This window comes from Schistocerca serialis, unplaced genomic scaffold, assembly GCF_023864345.2.
Source record: "Schistocerca serialis cubense isolate TAMUIC-IGC-003099 unplaced genomic scaffold, iqSchSeri2.2 HiC_scaffold_1362, whole genome shotgun sequence".
Taxonomy (NCBI): Eukaryota; Metazoa; Arthropoda; class Insecta; order Orthoptera; family Acrididae; genus Schistocerca; species Schistocerca serialis.
In genome coordinates this window covers 4,746,081-4,764,951 of record NW_026047583.1, presented here as the reverse complement: position 1 = coordinate 4,764,951, position 18,871 = coordinate 4,746,081, and positions in this window count along the sequence as shown.

Sequence of the window (18,871 nt, the reverse complement as noted above, 5' to 3'; positions counted from 1 at the left end):
GTTAGAGTGTCGGTCCTCTTGTACTTAAGTCGGCGTTGTGCTTTTGTATTAAATTCGGATGCAATTTCTTTGTTTCACCGTCAATAAGAAGGTTTAAGGGATACTGTAAACGGGAAGTGAGTCATCTAAATCTAAAACTGGACTCACAGGAGATGTTCAAATCATAGAAAGTTAGAGTGTCAGTCCTCTTGTACTTAAGTCGGCATTGTGCCTTTTGTATTAAATTCGGATGCAATTTCTGTGTTTTATCGTCAATAAGAAGGCCCAAGGGATACAGTAAACCTGATGTGAAGCATCGTAATCTAAAACTGGACTCACAGGAGAGGTCCAAATCATAGAAAGTTAGAGTGTTCGTCCTCTTGTTCTTAAGTCGGCATTGTGCCATTAGTATTAATTTCGGATGCAATTTCTGTGTTTCATCGTCAATGAGAAGATCGAAGGTATTCAGTAAACCTAAAGTGAAGCATCGGAATATAAAACTGGACACATAAGTAGAGGTTCAAATCATAGAAAGTTAGAGTGTCAGTCCTCTTGTACCTAAGTCGGCATTGTGCCTTTTGTATTAAATTCGGATGCAATTTCTGTGTTTCATCGTCAATTAGAAGGTAAAAGGTGTATAGTAAACCTGAAGTGAAGCATCGGATTCTAAAATAGGATTCACAGGAGTGGTTCAAATCATAGAAAGTTAGAGTGTCAGTCCTCATGTACCTAAGTCGGCATTGTGCCTTTTGTATTAAGTTCGAATGCAATTTCTGTGTTTCATCGTCAGTAAGAAGGACCAAGGGATACAATAAACCTGAAGTGAAGCATCGGAATCTAAAACTGGACTCACAGGAGAGGTTCAAATCATAGAAGGTTGGAGTGTCAGTCCTCTTGTACTTAAGTCTTCATTGTGCCTTTTGTATTAAATTCGGATGCAAGTTCTGTGTTTCATCGTCAATAAGAAGGTCCAAGGGATACAGTAAACCTGCAGTGAAGCATCGAAATGTAAAACAGGACTCACCGGATAGGTTCAAATCATAGAAACTTTGTGTGTCAGTCCTCTTGTACTTAAGTCGGCATTGTGCCTTTTGCATAAAATTCGGATGCAATTTCTGTGTTTCATCGTCAATAAGAAGGTCTAAGGTATACAGTAAACCTGAAGTGAAGCATCGGAATCTAAAACAGGACTCACAGGAGTGGTTCAAATCATAGAAAGTTATAGTGTCAGGCCTCTGGTACTTAAGTCGGCATTGTGCCTTTTGTATTAAAATCGGATGAAATTTCGGTGTTTCATCGGCAATAAGAAGGTCCAAGGTATACAGAAAACCTGAAGTGAAGCATCGGCATCCAACACTGGACTGACATGAGAGGTTCAAATCATAGAAAGTTAGAGTGTCAGTCCTCTTGTACCTAAGTCGGCATTGTGCCTTTTGTATTAAATTCGGATGCAATTTCTGTGTTTCATCGTCAATAAGAAGGTCCAAGGTATACAGTAAACCTGAAGTGAAGCATCGGAATCTAAAACTGGACTCACAGGAGGGGTTCAAATAATAGAAAGTTAGAGTGTCAGTCCTCTTGTACTTAAGTCGGCATTGTGCGTTTTGTATTAAATTCGGATGCAATGTCTGTGGTTCATCGTCAATAAGAAGGTCCAAGGGATACAGTAAACCTGAAATGAAGCATCGGAATATAAAACTGAACACATAAGTAGAGGTTCAAATCATAGAAAGTTAGAGTGTCAGTCCTCTTGTACCTAAGTCGGCATTGTGCCTTTTGTATTAAATTCGGATGCAATTTCTGTGTTTCATCGTCAATTAGAAGGTCCAAGGTGTATAGTAAACCTGAAGTGAAGCATCGGATTCTAAAATAGGATTCACAGGAGTGGTTCAAATCATAGAAAGTTAGAGTGTCAGTCCTCATGTACCTAAGTCGGCATTGTGCCTTTTGTATTAAGTTCGAATGCAATTTCTGTGTTTCATCGTCAGTGAGAAAGACCAAGGGATACAATAAACCTGAAGTGAAGCATCGGAATCTAAAACTGGACTTACAGGAGAGGTTCAAATCATAGAAGGTTGGAGTGTCAGTCCTCTTGTACTTAAGTCTTCATTGTGCCTTTTGTATTAAATTCGGATGCAAGTTCTGTGTTTCATCGTCAATAAGAAGGTCCAAGGGATACAGTAAACCTGGAGTGAAGCATCGAAATGTAAAACAGGACTCACCGGATAGGTTCAAATCATAGAAACTTTGTGTGTCAGTCCTCTTGTACTTAAGTCGGCATTGTGCCTTTTGCATAAAATTCGGATGCAATTTCTGTGTTTCATCGTCAATAAGAAGGTCCAAGGTATACAGTAAACCTGAAGTGAAGCATCGGAATCTAAAACTGGACTCACAGGAGGGGTTCAAATAAAAGAAAGTTAGAGTGTCAGTCCTCTTGTACTTAAGTCGGCATTGTGCGTTTTGTATTAAATTCGGATGCAATGTCTGTGGTTCATCGTCAATAAGAAGGTCCAAGGGATACAGTAAACCTGCAGTGACGCATCGGAATCTAAAACTGGACTCACAGGAGAGGTTCAAATCATAGAAAGTTAGAGTGTCAGTCCTCGTGTACATAAGTCGGCATTGTGCCTTTTGTATTAAATTCGGATGCAATTTATGTCTTTCATCGTCAATAAGAAGGTCCAAGGGATAGAGTAAACCTGAAGTGAAGCGTTGGAATCTAAAACTGGATTCACAGGAGAGGTTCAAACCATAGAAAGCTAGAGTGTCAGTCCTCCTGTACTTAAGTCGGCATTGTGCTATTTGTATTAAATTCGGATGCAATTTCTGTGTTTCATCGTCAATAAGAAGGTCCAAGGTATACAGTAAACCTGAAGTGAAGCATCGGAATCTAAAACTGGACTCACTGGAGAGGTTCAAATCATAGAAAGGTAGAGTGGCAGTCCTCTTGTACTTAAGTCGGCATTGTGCCATTTGTATTAAATTCGGATGCAATTTCTGTGTTTCATCGTCAATAAGAAAGTCCAAGGTATACAGTAAACCTGAAGTGAAGCTTCGGAATCTAAAACAGGACTCACAGGAGAGGTTCAAATCATAGAAAGTTAGAGTGTCAGTCCTCTTGTACTTAAGTCGGCATTGTGCGTTTTGTATTAAATTCGGATGCAATTTCTTTGTTTCACCGTCAATAAGAAGGTTTAAGGGATACTGTAAACGGGAAGTGAGTCATCGGAATCTAAAACTGGACTCACAGGAGATGTTCAAATCATAGAAAGTTAGAGTGTCAGTCCTCTTGTACCTAAGTCGGCATTGTGCCTTTTGTATTAAATTCGGATGCAATTTCTGTGTTTCATCGTCAATTAGAAGGTCCAAGGTGTATAGTAAACCTGAAGTGAAGCATCGGATTCTAAAATAGGATTCACAGGAGTGGTTCAAATCATAGAAAGTTAGAGTGTCAGTCCTCATGTACCTAAGTCGGCATTGTGCCCTTTGTATTAAGTTCGGATGCAATTTCTGTGTTTCATCGTCAGTAAGAAGGACCAAGGGATACAATAAACCTGAAGTGAAGCATCGGAATCTAAAACTGGACTCACAGGAGAGGTTCAAATCATAGAAGGTTAGAGTGTCAGTCCTCTTGTACTTAAGTCTTCATTGTGCCTTTTGTATTAAATTCGGATGCAAGTTCTGTGTTTCATCGTCAATTAGAAGGTCCAAGGGATACAGTAAACCTGCAGTGAAGCATCGAAATGTAAAACAGGACTCACCGGATAGGTTCAAATCATAGAAACTTTGTGTGTCAGTCCTCTTGTACTTAAGTCGGCATTGTGCCTTTTGCATTAAATTCGGATGCAATTTCTGTGTTTCATCGTCAATGAGAAGGTCTAAGGTATACAGTAAACCTGAAGTGAAGCATCGGAATCTAAAACAGGGCTCACAGGAGTGGTTCAAATCATAGAAAGTTAGAGTGTCAGTCCTCTGGTACTTAAGTCGGCATTGTGCCTTTTGTATTAAAATCGGATGAAATTTCGGTGTTTCATCGGCAATAAGAAGGTCCAAGGTATACAGAAAACCTGAAGTGAAGCATCGGCATCCAACACTGGACTGACATGAGAGGTTCAAATCATAGAAAGTTACAGTGTCAGTCCTCTTGTACCTAAGTCTGCATTGTGCCTTTTGTATTAAATTCGGATGCAATTTCTGTGTTTCATCGTCAATAAGAAGGTCCAAGGTATACAGTAAACCTGAAGTGAAGCATCGGAATCTAAAACTGGACTCACAGGAGGGGTTCAAATAATAGAAATTTAGAGTGTCAGTCCTCTTGTACTTAAGTCGGCATTGTGCGTTTTGTATTAAATTCGGATGCAATGTCTGTGGTTCATCGTCAATAAGAAGGTCCAAAGGATACAGTAAACCTGCAGTGACGCATCGGAATCTAAAACTGGACTCACAGGAGAGGTTCAAATCATAGAAAGTTAGAGTGTCAGTCCTCGTGTACATAAGTCGGCATTGTGCCTTTTGTATTAAATTCGGATGCAATTTCTGTCTTTCATCGTCAATAAGAAGGTCCAAGGGATAGAGTAAACCTGAAGTGAAGCATTGGAATCTAAAACTGGATTCACAGGAGAGGTTCAAACCATAGAAAGCTAGAGTGTCAGTCCTCCTGTACTTAAGTCGGCATTGTGCCTTTTGTATTAAATTCGGATGCAATTTCTGTGTTTCATCGTCAATAAGAAGGTCCAAGGTATACAGTAAACCTGAAGTGAAGCATCGGAATCTAAAACTGGACTCACAGGAGAGGTTCAAATCATAGAAAGTTAATGTGGCAGTCCTCTTGTACTTAAGACGGCATTGTGCCATTTGTATTAAATACGGATGCAATTTCTGTGTTTCATCGTCAATAAGAAAGTCCAAGGTATACAGTAAACCTGAAGTGAAGCTTCGGAATCTAAAACAGGACTCACAGGAGAGGTTCAAATCATAGAAAGTTAGAGTGTCAGTCCTCTTGTACTTAAGTCGGCATTGTGTTTTTGTATTAAATTCGGATGCAATTTCTTTGTTTCACCGTCAATAAAAAGGTTTAAGGGATACTGTAAACGGGAAGTGAGTCATCGGAATCTAAAACTGGACTCACAGGAGATGTTCAAATCATAGAAAGTTAGAGTGTCAGTCCTCTTGTACCTAAGTCGGCATTGTGCCTTTTGTATTAAATTCGGATGCAATTTCTGTGTTTCATCGTCAATTAGAAGGCCCAAGGTGTATAGTAAACCTGAAGTGAAGCATCGGATTCTAAAATAGGATTCACAGGAGTGGTTCAAATCATAGAAAGTTAGAGTGTCAGTCCTCATGTACCTAAGTCGGCATTGTGCCTTATGTATTAAGTTCGGATGCAATTTCTGTGTTTCATCGGCAATAAGAAGGTCCAAGGTATACAGTAAACCTGAAGTGAAGCATCGGCATCCAACACTGGACTGACATGAGAGGTTCAAAACATAGAAAGTTAGAGGGTCAGTCCTCTTGTACCTAAGTCGGCATTGTGCCTTTTGTATTAAATTCGGATGCAATTTCTGTGTTTCATCGTCAATAAGAAGGTCCAAGGTATACAGTAAACCTGGAGTGAAGCATCGGAATCTAAAACTGGACTCACAGGAGAGGTTCAAATCATAGAAAGTTAGAGTGTCAGTCCTCTTGTACTTAAGTCGGCATTGTGCCATTTGTATTAAATTCGGATGCAATTTCTTTGTTTCACCGTCAATAACAAGGTTTAAGGGATACTGTAAACGGGAAGTGAGTCATCGGAATCTAAAACTGGTCTCACAGGAGATGTTCAAATCATAGAAAGTTAGAGTGTCAGTCCTCTTGTACTTAAGTCGGCATTGTGCCTTTTGTATTAAATTCGGATGCAATTTCTGTGTTTTATCGTCAATAAGAAGGTCCAAAGGATACAGTAAACCTGATGTGAAGCATCTGAATCTAAAACTGGACTCACAGGAGAGGTTCAAATCATAGAAAGTTAGAGTGTTCGTCCTCTTGTTCTTAATTCGGCATTGTGCCATTAGTATTAATTTCGGATGCAATTTCTGTGTTTCATCGTCAATGAGAAGATCGAAGGTATTCAGTAAACCTGAAGTGAAGCATCGGAATATAAAACTGGACACATAAGTAGAGGTTCAAATAATAGAAAGTTAGAGTGTCAGTCCTCTTGTACTTAAGTCGGCATTGTGCCTTTTGTATTAAATTCGGATGCAATTTCTGTGTTTCATCGTCAATTAGAAGGTCCAAGGTGTATAGTAAACCTGAAGTGAAGCATCGGATTCTAAAATAGGATTCACAGGAGTGGTTCAAATCATAGAAAGTTAGAGTGTCAGTCCTCATGTACCTAAGTCGGCATTGTGCCTTTTGTATTAAGTTCGGATGCAATTTCTGTGTTTCATCATCAATAAGAAGGTCGAATTGATACAGTAAACCTGAAGTGAAGCATCGGAATCTAAAACTGGACTCACAGGACAGGTTCAAATCATAGAGAGTTAGAGTGTTAGTCCTCTTGTACTTAAGTCGGCATTGTGCCTTTTCTATTAAATTAGGATGCAATATCTGTGTTTCATCGTCAATAAGAAGGTCCAAAGGAAACAGTAAACCTGAAGTGAAGCATCGGAATCTAAAACTGGACTCACAGGACAGGTTCAAATCATAGAGAGTTAGAGTGTCAGTCCTCTTGTACTTAAGTCTTCATTGTGCCTTTTGTATTAAATTCGGATGCAAGTTCTGTGTTTCATCGTCAATAAGAAGGTCCAAGGGATACAGTAAACCTGCAGTGAAGCATCGAAATGTAAAACAGGACTCACCGGATAGGTTCAAATCATAGAAACTTTGTGTGTCAGTCCTCTTGAACTTAAGTCGGCATTGTTCATTTTGCATTAAATTCGGATGCAATTTCTGTGTTTCATCGTCAGTAAGAAGGACCAAGGGATACAGTAAACCTGAAGTGAAGCATCGGAATCTAAAACTGGACTCACAGGAGAGGTTCAAATCATAGAAAGTTAGAGTGTCTATAAGCTAGTAGTTAAGTCGGCATTGTGCGTTTTGTATTAAATTAGGATGCAATTTCTGTGTTTCATCGTCAATAAGAAGGTCCAAGGGATACAGTAAACCTGAAGTGAAGCATCGGAATCCAACACTGGACTGACATAAGAGGTTCAAATCATAGAAAGTTAAAGTGTCAGTCCTCTTGTACCTAAGTCGGCATTGTGCCTTTTGTATTAAGTTCGGATGCAATTTCTGTGTTTCATCGTCAATTAGAAGGTCCAAGGTATACAGTAAACCTGAAATGAAGCATCGGAATCTAAAACTGGACTCACAGGAGGGGTTCAAATAATAGAAAGTTAGAGTGTCAGTCCTCTTGTACTTAAGTCGGCATTGTGCGTTTTGTATTAAATTCGGATGCAATTTCTGTGTTTCATCGTCAATAAGAAGGTCCAAGGGATACAGTAAACCTGCAACGAAGCATCGGAATCTAAAACTGGACTCACAGGGGAGGTTCAAATCATAGAAAGTTAGGGTGTCAGTCCTCTTGTACTTGAGTCGGCATTGTGCCTTTTGAGTTAAATTCGGATGCAATTTCTGTGTTTCATCGTCAATAAGAAGGTCCAAGGTATACAGTAAACCTGAAGTGAAGCATCGGTATCTAAAACTGGACTCACAGGAGAGGTTCAAATCATAGAAAGTTAGAGTGTCAGTGCTCTTGTACTTAAGTCGGCATTGTGCCGTTTGTATTAAATTCGGATGCAATTTCTGTGTTTCATCGTCAATAAGACGGTCCAAGGGATACAGTAAACCTGCAGTGAAGCATCGGAATTCGAAACTGGACTCAGTGGAGAGGTTCAAATCATAGAAAGTTAGAGTGTCAGTCCTGTTGTACTTAAGTCGGCATTGTGCCTTTTGTATTAACTTCGGATGCAATTTCTGTGTTTCATCGTCAATAAGAAGGTCCAAGGGATACAGTAAATTGAAGTGAAGCATCGGAATCTAACTGGACTCACAGGAGAGGTTCAAATCATAGAAAGTTAGAGTGTCAGTCCTGTTGTGCTTAAGTCGGCATTGTGCCTTTTGTATTAAATTCCCACGTAATTTCTGTGTTACTTCGTCAATAAAAAGTCCAAGGGATACAGTAAACCTGAAGCGAAGCATCGGAATCTAAAACTGGACTCACAGGACAGGTTCAAATCATAGAAAGTTAGAGTGTTAGTCCTCTTGTACTTAAGTCGGCTTTGTGCCTTTTGTATTAAATTAGGATGCAATATCTGTGTTTTATCGTCAATAAGAAGGTCCATGGGAAACAGTAAACCTGAAGTGAAGCATCGGAATCTAAAACTGGACTCACAGGGGAGGTTCAAATCATAGAAAGTTAGAGTGTCAGTCCTCTTGTACTTGAGTCGGCATTGTTCCTTTTGTATCAAATTCGGATGCAATTTCTGTGTTTCATCGTCAATAAGAAGGTACAAGGGATACAGTAAACCTGAAGTGAAGCATCGGAATCTAAAACAGGACTCACAGGAGAGGTTCAAATCATAGAAAGTTAGAGTGTCAGTCCTCTTGTACTTAAGTCGGCATTGTGCCTTTTGGATTAAATTCGGATGAAATTTCGGTGTTTCATCGGCAATAAGAAGGTCCAAGGTATACAGTAAACCTGAAGTGAAGCATCGGAATCCAACACTGGACTGACATGAGTGGTTCAAATCATAGAAAGTTAGAGTGTCAGTCCTCTTGTACCTAAGTCGGCATTGTGCCTTTTGTATTAAATTAGGATGCAATTTCTGTGTTTCATCGTCAATCAGAAGGTCCAAGGTATACAGTAAACCTGAAGTGAAGCATCGGAATCTAAAACTGGACTCACAGGAGACGTTCAAATCATAGAAAGTTAGAGTGTCAGTCCTCTTGTACATAAGTCGGCACTGTGCCATTTGTATCAAATTCGGATGCAATTTCTGTGTTTCATCGTCAATAAGAAGGTCCAAGGTATACAGTAAACCTAAAGTGAAGCTTCGGAAACTAAAACAGGACTCACAGGAGAGGTTCAAATCATAAAAAGTTAGAGTGTCAGTCCTCTTGTACTTAGGTCGGCATTGTGCTTTTGTATTAAATTAGGATGCAATTTCTTTGTTTCACCGTCAATAAGAAGGTTTAAGGGATACTGTAAACCGGAAGTGAGTCTTCGGAATCTAAAACTTGTCTCACAGGGGAGGTTCAAATCATAGAAAGTTAGAGTGTCAGTCCTCTTGTACTTGAGTCGGCATTGTTCCTTTTGTATCAAATTCGGATGTAATTTCTGTATTTCATCGTCAATAAGAAGGTACAAGGGATACAGTAAACCTGAAGTGAAGCATCGGAATCTAAAACTGGACTCACAGGAGAGGTTCAAATCATAGAAAGTTAGAGCGTCATTCCTCTTGTACTTAAGTCGGCATTGTGCCATTTGTATTAAATTCGGATGCAATGTCTGTGTTTCATCGTCAATATGAAGGTCCAAGGTATACAGTAAACCTGAAGTGAAGTATCGGAATCTAAAACAGGATTCACAGGAGAGGTTCAAATCATAGAAAGTTAGAGTGTCAGTCCCCAAGTACCTAAGTCGGCATTGTGCCTTTTGTATTAAATTCGGATGCAATTAATGTGTTTCATCGTCAATAAGAAGGTCCAAGGGTTACAGTAAACCTGCAGTGAAGCATCGGAATCTAACTGGACTCACAGGAGAGGTTCAAATCATAGAAAGTTAGAGTGTCAGTCCTGTAGTACTTAAGTCGGCATTGTGCCTTTTGTATTAAATTCGCATGCAATTTCTATGTTACATCGTCAATAAGAAGGTCCTAGGGATACAGTAAACCTGAAGTGAAGCTTCGGAATCTAAAACAGGACTCACAGGAGAGGTTCAAATCATAGAAAGTTAGAGTGTCTGTCCTCTTGTACTTAAATCGGCATTGTGCTTTTGTATTAAATTCGGATGCAATTTCTTTGTTTCACCGTCAATAAGAAAGTTTAAGGGATACTGTAAACCGGAAGTGAGTCTTCGGAATCTAAAACTGGACTCACAGGGGAGGTTCAAATCATAGAAAGTTAGAGTGTCAGTCCTCTTGTACTTGAGTCGGCATTGTTCCTTTTGTATCAAATTCGGATGCAATTTCTGTGTTTCATCGTCAATAAGAAGGTACAGGGGATACAGTAAACCTGAAGTGAAGCATCGGAATCTAAAACTGGACTCACAGGAGAAGTTGAAATCATAGAAATTTTGAGTGTCTCTCCTCTTGTACTTAAGTCGGCATTGTGCCTTTTGTAATAAATTCGGATGCAATTTCTGTGCTTCATCGTCAATAAGAAGGTCCAAGGTATACAGTAAACCTCAAGTGAAGCATCGGAATCTAAAACTGGGTTCAAAGGAGAGGTCCAAATCATTGAAAGTTAGTGTGTCAGTCCCCTTGTACTTAAGTCATCATTGTGCCTTTTGTTTTAAATTCGGATGCAATTTCTGTGTTTCATCGTCAATAAGAAGGTCTAAGGGAAACAGTAAACCTGAAGTGAAGCATCGGAATCTAAAACTGGACTCACAGGAGTCGTTCAAATCATAGAATGTTACAGTGTCAGTCCCCTTGTACCTAAGTCGGCATTGTGCCTTTTGTATTAAATTCGTATGCAATTTCTGTGTTTCATCGTCAATAAGAAGGTCCAAGGGATACAGTAAACCTGCAGTGAAGCATCGGAATCTAACTGGACTCACAGGAGAGGTTCAAATCATAGAAAGTTAGAGTGTCAGTCCTGTTGTACTTAAGTCGGCATTGTGCCTTTTGTATTAAATTCGCATGCAATTTCTGTGTTACATTGTCAATAAGAAGGTCCAAGGGATACAGTAAACCTGAAGTGAAGCATCGGAATCTAAAACTGGACTCATAGGACAGGTTTAAATCATAGAAAGTTAGAGTGTTAGTCCTCTTGTACTTAAGTTGGCATTGTGCCTTTTGTATTAAATTAGGATGCAATATCTGTGTTTCATCGCCAATAAGAAGGTCCAAGGGAAACAGTAAACCTGAAGTGAAGCATCGGAATCTAAAACTGGACTCACAGGGGAGGTTCAAATCAAAGAAAGTTACAGTGTTAGTCCTCTTGTAAGTTAAGTCGGAATTGTTCCTTTTGTATCAAATTCGGATGCAATTTCTGTGTTTCATCGTCAATAAGCAGGTACAAGGGATACAGTAAACCTGAAGTGAAGCATCGGAGTCTAAAACTGGACTCACTGGAGGGCTTCAAGTAATAGAAAGTTAGAGTGTCAGCCCTCTTGTACTTAAGTAGGCATTGTGCGTTTTGTATTAAATTCGGATGCAATTTCTGTGTTTCATCGTCAATAAGAAGGTCCAAGGGATACAGTAAACCTGCAATGAAGCATCGGAATCTAAAACTGGACTCACAGGAGAGGTTCGAATCATAGAAAGTTAGAGTGTCAGTCCTCGTGTACTTAAGTCGGCATTGTGCGTTTTGTATTAAATTCGGATGCAATTTCTGTGTTTCATCGTCAATACGAAGGTCCAAGGGATACAGTAAACCTGAAGTGAAGCATCGGAATCTAAAACTGGACTCACAGGAGTGGTTCGAATCATAGAAAGCTAGAGTGTCAGTCCTCCTGTACTTAAGTCGGCATTGTGCTATTTGTATTAAATTCGGATGCAATTTCTGTGTTTCATCGTCAATAAGAAGGTCCAATGTATACAGTAAACCTGAAGTGAAGCATCGGAATCTAAAACTGGACTCACAGGAGAGGTTCAAATCATAGAAAGTTAGAGTGTCAGTCCTCTTGTACTTAAGTCGTCATTGTGCCATTTATATTAAATTCGGATGCAATTTCTGTGTTTCATCGTCAATAAGAAGGTCCAAGGTATACAGTAAACCTGAAGTGAAGCTTCGGAATCTAAAACAGGACTCACAGAAGAGGTTCAAATCAAAGAAAGTTAGAGTGTCAGTCCTCATGTACTTAAGTCGGCATTTTGCTTTTGTATTAAATTCGGATGCAATTTCTTTGTTTCACCGTCAATAAGAAGGTCCAAGGTATACAGTAAACCTGAAGTGAGTCTTCGGAATCTAAAACAGGACTCACAGGAGAGGTTCAAATCATAGAAAGTTAGAGTGTCAGTCCTCTTGTACCTAAGTCGACATTGTGCCTTTTGTATTAAATTCGGATGCAATTTCTGTGTTTCATCGTCAATACGATGGTCCAAGGGATACAGTAAACCTGCAGTGAAGCATCGGAATCTAACTGGACTCACAGGACAGGTTCAAATCATAGAAAGTTAGAGTGTTAGTCCTCTTGTACTTAATTCGGCATTGTGCCTTTTGTATTAAATTAGGATGCAATATCTGTGTTTCATCGTCAATTCGAAGGTCCAAGGGAAACAGTAAACCTGAAGTGAAGCATCGGAATCTAAAACTGGACTCACTGGGGAGGTTCAAATCATAGAAAGTTAGAGTGTCAGTCCTCTTGTAAGTGGAGTCGGCATTGTTCCTTTTGTATCAAATTCGGATGCAATTTCTGTGTTTCATCGTCAATAAGAAGGTACAAGGGATACAGTAAACCTCAAGTGAAGCATCGGAATCTAAAACTGGACTCACAGGAGAGGTTCAAATCATAGAAAGTTAGAGTGTCATTCCTCTTGTACTTAAGTCGGCATTGTGCCATTTGTATTAAATTCGGATGCAATTTCTGTGTTTCATCGTCAATAAGAAGGTCCAAGGTATACAGTAAACCTGAAGTAAAGCATCGGAATTTAAAACAAGACTCACAGGAGAGGTTAAAATCATAGAAAGTTAGAGTGTCAGTCCTCTTGTACTGAAGTCAGCATTGTGCCTTTTGTATTAAATTCGGATGCAATTTCTGTCTTTCATCGTCAATAAGAAAGTCCAAGGTATACAGTAAACCTGAAGTTAAGCATCGGAATCTAAAACTGGACTCACAGGAGAGGTTTAAATCATAGAAAGTTAGAGTGTCAGTCCTCTTGTACTTAAGTCGGCATTGTGCCTTTTGTATTGAATTCGGATGCAATTTCTGTGTTTCATCGTCAATAAGATGGTCCAAGGGATACAGTAAACCTGCAGTGAAGCATCGTAATCTAAAACTGGACTCACAGGAGAGGTTCAAATCATAGAAAGTTAGAGTGTCAGTCCTCCTGTACTTATGTTGGCATTGTGCCATTTGTATTAAATTCGGATGCAATTTCTGTGTTTCATCGTCAATAAGAAGGTCCAAGGTATACAGTAAACCTGAAGTGAAGCATCGGAATCTAAAGCAGGACTCACAGGAGAGGTTCAAATCATAGAAATTTAGGGTGTCAGTCCTCTTGTACTTAAGTCGGCATTGTGCCTTTTGTATTAAATTCGGATGAAATTTCGGTGTTTCATTGGCAATAAGAAGGTCCAAGGTATACAGTAAACCTGAAGTGAAGCATCGGAATCCAACACTGGACTGACATAAGAGGTTCAAATCATAGAAAGTTAAAGTGTCAGTCCTCTTGTACCTAAGTCGGCATTGTGCCTTTTGTATTAAGTTCGGATGCAATTTCTGTGTTTCATCGTCAATTAGAAGGTCCAAGGTATACAGTAAACCTGAAATGAAGCATCGGAATCTAAAACTGGACTCACAGGAGGGGTTCAAATAATAGAAAGTTAGAGTGTCAGTCCTCTTGTACTTAAGTCGGCATTGTGCGTTTTGTATTAAATTCGGATGCAATTTCTGTGTTTCATCGTCAATAAGAAGGTCCAAGGGATACAGTAAACCTGCAATGAAGCATCGGAATCTGTAACTGGACTCACAGGAGAGGTTCGAATCATAGTAAGTTAGAGTGTCAGTCCTCATGTACTTAAGTCGGCATTGTGCCTTTTGTATTACATTCGGATGCAATTTCTGTGTTTCATCGTCAATACGAAGGTCCAAGGGATACAGTAAACCTGAAGTGAAGCATCGGAATCTAAAACTGGACTCACAGGAGAGGTTCAAATCATAGAAAGCTAGAGTGTCAGTCCTCCTGTACTTAAGTCGGCATTGTACTATTTGTATTAAATTCGGACGCAATTTCTGTGTTTCATCATCAATAAGAAGGTCCAAGGTATACAGTAAACCAGAAGTGAAGCATCGGAATCTAAAACTGGACTCACAGGAGAGGTTCAAATCATAGAAAGTTAGAGTGTCAGTCCTCTTGAAAATAAGTCGGCATTGTGCCATTTGTATTAAATTCGGATGCAGTTTCTGTGTTTCATCGTCAATAAGAAGGTCCAAGGTATACAGTAAACCTGAAGTGAAGCTTCGGAATCTAAAACAGGACTCACAGGAGAGGTTCAAATCATAGAAAGTTAGAGTGTCAGTCCTCTTGTACTTAAGTCGGCATTGTGCGTTTTGTATTAAATTCGGATGCAATTTCTGTGTTTCTTCGTCAATAAGAAGGTCCAAGGGATACAGTAAACCTGCAGTCAAGCATCGAAATGTATATCAGGACTCACCGGATAGGTTCAAATCATAGAAAGTTAGTGTGTCAGTCCTCTTGTACTTAAGTCGGCATTGTGCCTTTTGCATTAAATTCGGATGCCATTTCTGAGTTTCATCGTCAGTAAGAAGGACCAAGGGATACAGCAAACCTGAAGCGAAGCTTCGGAATCTGAAACTGGACTCACAGGAGAGGTTCAAATCATAGAAAGTTAGAGTGTCATTCCCCTTGTAGTTATGTCGGCATTTTGCCTTTTGTATTCAATTAGGATGCAATTTCTGTGTTTCATCGTCAATAAGAAAGTCCAAGCGATACAGTAAACCTGTAGTGAGGCATCGGAATCTAAAACAGGACTCACAGGAGAGGTTCAAATCATAGAAAAGTAGAGTGTCAGTCCTGTTGTACTTATGTCGGCATTGTGCCTTTTGTATTAAATTCGCATGCAGTTTCTGAGTTTCATCGTCAATAAGAAGGTCGAAGGGATACAGTAAACCTGAAGTGAAGCATCGGAATCTAAAACTGGACTCACAGGACAGGTTCAAATCATAGAAAGTTAGAGTGTTAGTCCTCTTGTACTTAAGTCGGCATTCTGCCTTTTGTATTAAATTAGGATGCAATATCTGTGTTTCATCGTCAACAAGGAGGTCCAAGGGAAACAGTAAACCTGAAGTGAAGCATCGGAATCTAAAACTGGACTCACAGGGGAGGTTCAAATCATAGAAAGTTAGAGTGTCAGTCCTCTTGTACTTGAGTCGGCATTGTGCCTTTTGTATTAAATTCGGATGCGATTTCTGTGTTTCATCGTCAATAAGAAGGTCCAAGGTATACGGTAAACCTAAAGTGAAGCATCGGTATCTAAAACTGGACCCACAGGAGAGGTTCAAATCATAGAAAGTTAGAGTGTCAGTCCTCTTGTACTTAAGTCGGCATTGTGCCGTTTGTATTAAATTCGGATGCAATTTCTGTGTTTCATCGTCAATAAGACGGTCCATGGGATACAGTAAACCTGCAGTTAAGCATCGGAATCTAAAACTGGACTCAGAGGAGAGGTTCAAATCATAGAAAGTTTGAGTGTCAGTCCTGTTGTACTTAAGTCGGCATAGTGACTTTTGTATTAACTTCGGATGCAATTTCTGTGTTTCATCGTCAATAACAAGGTCCAAGGGATACAGTAAACCTGAAGTGAAGCATCGGAATCTAAAACTGGACTCACAAGAGAGGTTCAAATCATAGAAAGTTAGAGTGTCATTCCTCTTGTACTTAAGTCGGCATTGTGCAATTTGTATTAAATTCGGATGCAATTTCTGTGTTTCATCGGCAATAAGAAGGTCCAAGGTATACAGTAAACCTGAAGTGAAGCATCGGTATCTAAAACTGGACTCACAGGAGAGGTTCAAATCATAGAAAATTAGAGTGTCAGTCCTCTTGTACATAAGTCGGCATTGTGCCTTTTGTATTAAATTCGGATGCAATTTCTGTGTTTCATCGTCAATAAGAAGGTCCAATGTATACAGTAAACCTGAAGTGAAGCATTGGAATCTAAAACAGGACTCACAGGAGAGGTTCAAATCATAGAAAGTTAGAGTGTCAGTGCTCTTGTACTTAAGTCGGCATTGTGCCTTTTGTAATAAATTCGGATGCAATTTCTGTGGTTCATCGTCAATAAGGAGGTCCAAGGTATACTGTAAATCTGAAGTGAAACATCGAAATCCGTAACTGGACTCACAGGAGATGTCCAAATCATTGAAAGTTAGAGTGTCCGTCCTCTTGTACTTAAGTCGGCATTGTGCCATTTGTATTATATTCGGATGCAATTTCTGTGTTTCATCGTCAATAAGAAGGTCCAAGGTATACGGTAAACCTAAAGTGAAGCATCGGTATCTAAAACTGGACCCACAGGAGAGGTTCAAATCATAGAAAGTTAGAGTGTCAGTCCTCTTGTACTTATGTCGGCATTGTGCCGTTTGTATTAAATTCGCATGCAATTTCTGTGTTTCATCGTCAATAAGACGGTCCATGGGATACAGTAAACCTGCAGTTAAGCATCGGAATCTAAAACTGGACTCAGAGGAGAGGTTCAAATCATAGAAAGTTTGAGTGTCAGTCCTGTTGTACTTAAGTCGGCATTGTGACTTTTGTATTAACTTCGGATGCAATTTCTGTGTTTCATCGTCAATAACAAGGTCCAAGGGATACAGTAAACCTGAAGTGAAGCATCGGAATCTAAAACTGGACCCACAAGAGAGGTTCAAATCATAGAAAGTTTGAGTGTCAGTGCTCTTGTACTTAAGTCGGCATTGTGCCTTTTGTAATAAATTCGGATGCAATTTCAGTGGTTCATCGTCAATAAGAAGGTCCAAGGTATACAGTAAATCTGAAGTGAAACATCGAAATCCGTAACTGGACTCACAGGAGATGTCCAAATCATTGAAAGTTAGAGTGTCCGTCCTCTTGTACTTAAGTCGGCATTGTTCCATTTGTATTATATTCGGATGCAATTTCTGTGTTTCATCGTCAATAAGAAGGTCCAAGGTATACGGTAAACCTAAAGTGAAGCATCGGTATCTAAAACTGGACCCACAGGAGAGGTTCAAATCATAGAATGTTAGAGTTTCAGTCGTCTTGTACTTAAGTCAGCATTGTGCCTTTTGTATTAAAATCGGATACAATTTCTGTGTTTCATCGTCAATATAAATGGTCCAAGGAATACAGTAAACCCGCAGTGAAGCATCGGAATCTAAAACTGGACTCCCAGGAGAGGTTCAAATCATAGAAAGTTAGAGTGTCAGTCCTGTTGTACTTTAGTCGGCATTGTGCCTTTTGTATTAAATTCGGATACAATTTCTGTGTTTCATCGTCAATAAGAAGGTACAAGGTATACAGTAAACCTGAAGTGAAGAATCGGAATCTAAAATTGGTCTCACTGGAGAGGTTCAAATCATAGAAAGTTAGAGTGTCAGTCCTCTTGTACTTAAGTCGGCATTGTGCCATTTGTATTAAATTCGGAAGCAATTTCTGTGTTTCATCGTCAATTAGAAGGTCCAAGGGATACAGTAAACCTGCAGTGAAGCATCGGAATCTAAAACTGGACTCACAGGACAGGTTCAAATCATAGAAAGTTAGAGTGTTAGTCCTCTTGTACTTAAGTCAGCATTGTGCCATTTGCATTAAATTAGGATGCAATATTTGTGTGTCATCGTCAATAGGAAGGTCCAAGGGAAACAGTAAACCTGAAGTGAAGCAACGGAATCTAAAACTGGACTCACAGGGGAGGTTCAAATCATAGAAAGTTAGAGTGTCAGTCCTCTTGTACTTGAGTCGGCATTGTGCCATTTGTATTAAATTCGGATGCAATTTCTGTGTTTCATCGTCAATAAGAAGGTCAAAGGTATATAGTAAACCTGAAGTGAAGCATCGGTATCTAGAACTGCACTCACAGGAGAGGTTCAAATCATAGAAACTTAGGGTGTCAGTCCTTTTGTACTTAAGTCGGCATTGTGGCTTTTGTATTAAATTCGGATGCAATTTCTGTGTTTCATCGTCATTGAGAAGGTCCAAGGGATACAGTAAACCTGAAGTGAAGCATCGGAATCTAAAACTGGACTCACGGGAGAGGTTCAAATCATAGAAAGTTAGAGTGTCAGTCCTCTTGTACTTAAGTCGGCATTGTGCCATTTGTATTAAATTCGGATGCAATTTCTGTGTTTCATCGTCAGTAAGACGGTCCAAGGTGTACAGTAAACCTGAAGTGAAGCATCGGAATCTAAAACTGGGCTCACAGGAGAGGTTCAAATCATTGAAAGTTAGAGTGTCAGTCCACTTGTACTTAAGTCGGGATTGTGCCATTTGTAATAAATTTGGATGCAAATTCTGTGGTTCATCGTCAATAAGAAGGTCCAAGGTATACAATAAACCTCAAGTGAAACATCGGAATCCGTAACTGGACCCACAGGAGAGGTCCGAATCATTGAAAGTTAGAGTGTCCGTCCTCCTGTACTTATGTTGGCATTGTGCCATTTGTATTAAATTCGGATGCAATTTCTGTGTTTCATCGTCAATAAGAAGGTCCAAGGTATACAGTAAACCTGAAGTGAAGCATCGGAATCTAAAGCAGGACTCACAGGAGAGGTTCAAATCACAGAAATTTAGGGTGTCAGTCCTCTTGTACTTAAGTCGGCATTGTGCGTTTTGTATTAAATTCGGATGCAATTTCTGTGTTTCATCGTCAATAAGAAGGTCCAAGGGATACAGTAAACCTGCAATGAAGCATCGGAATCTGAAACTGGACTCACAGGAGAGGTTCGAATCATAGTAAGTTAGAGTGTCAGTCCTCATGTACTTAAGTCGGCATTGTGCCTTTTGTATTACATTCGGATGCAATTTCT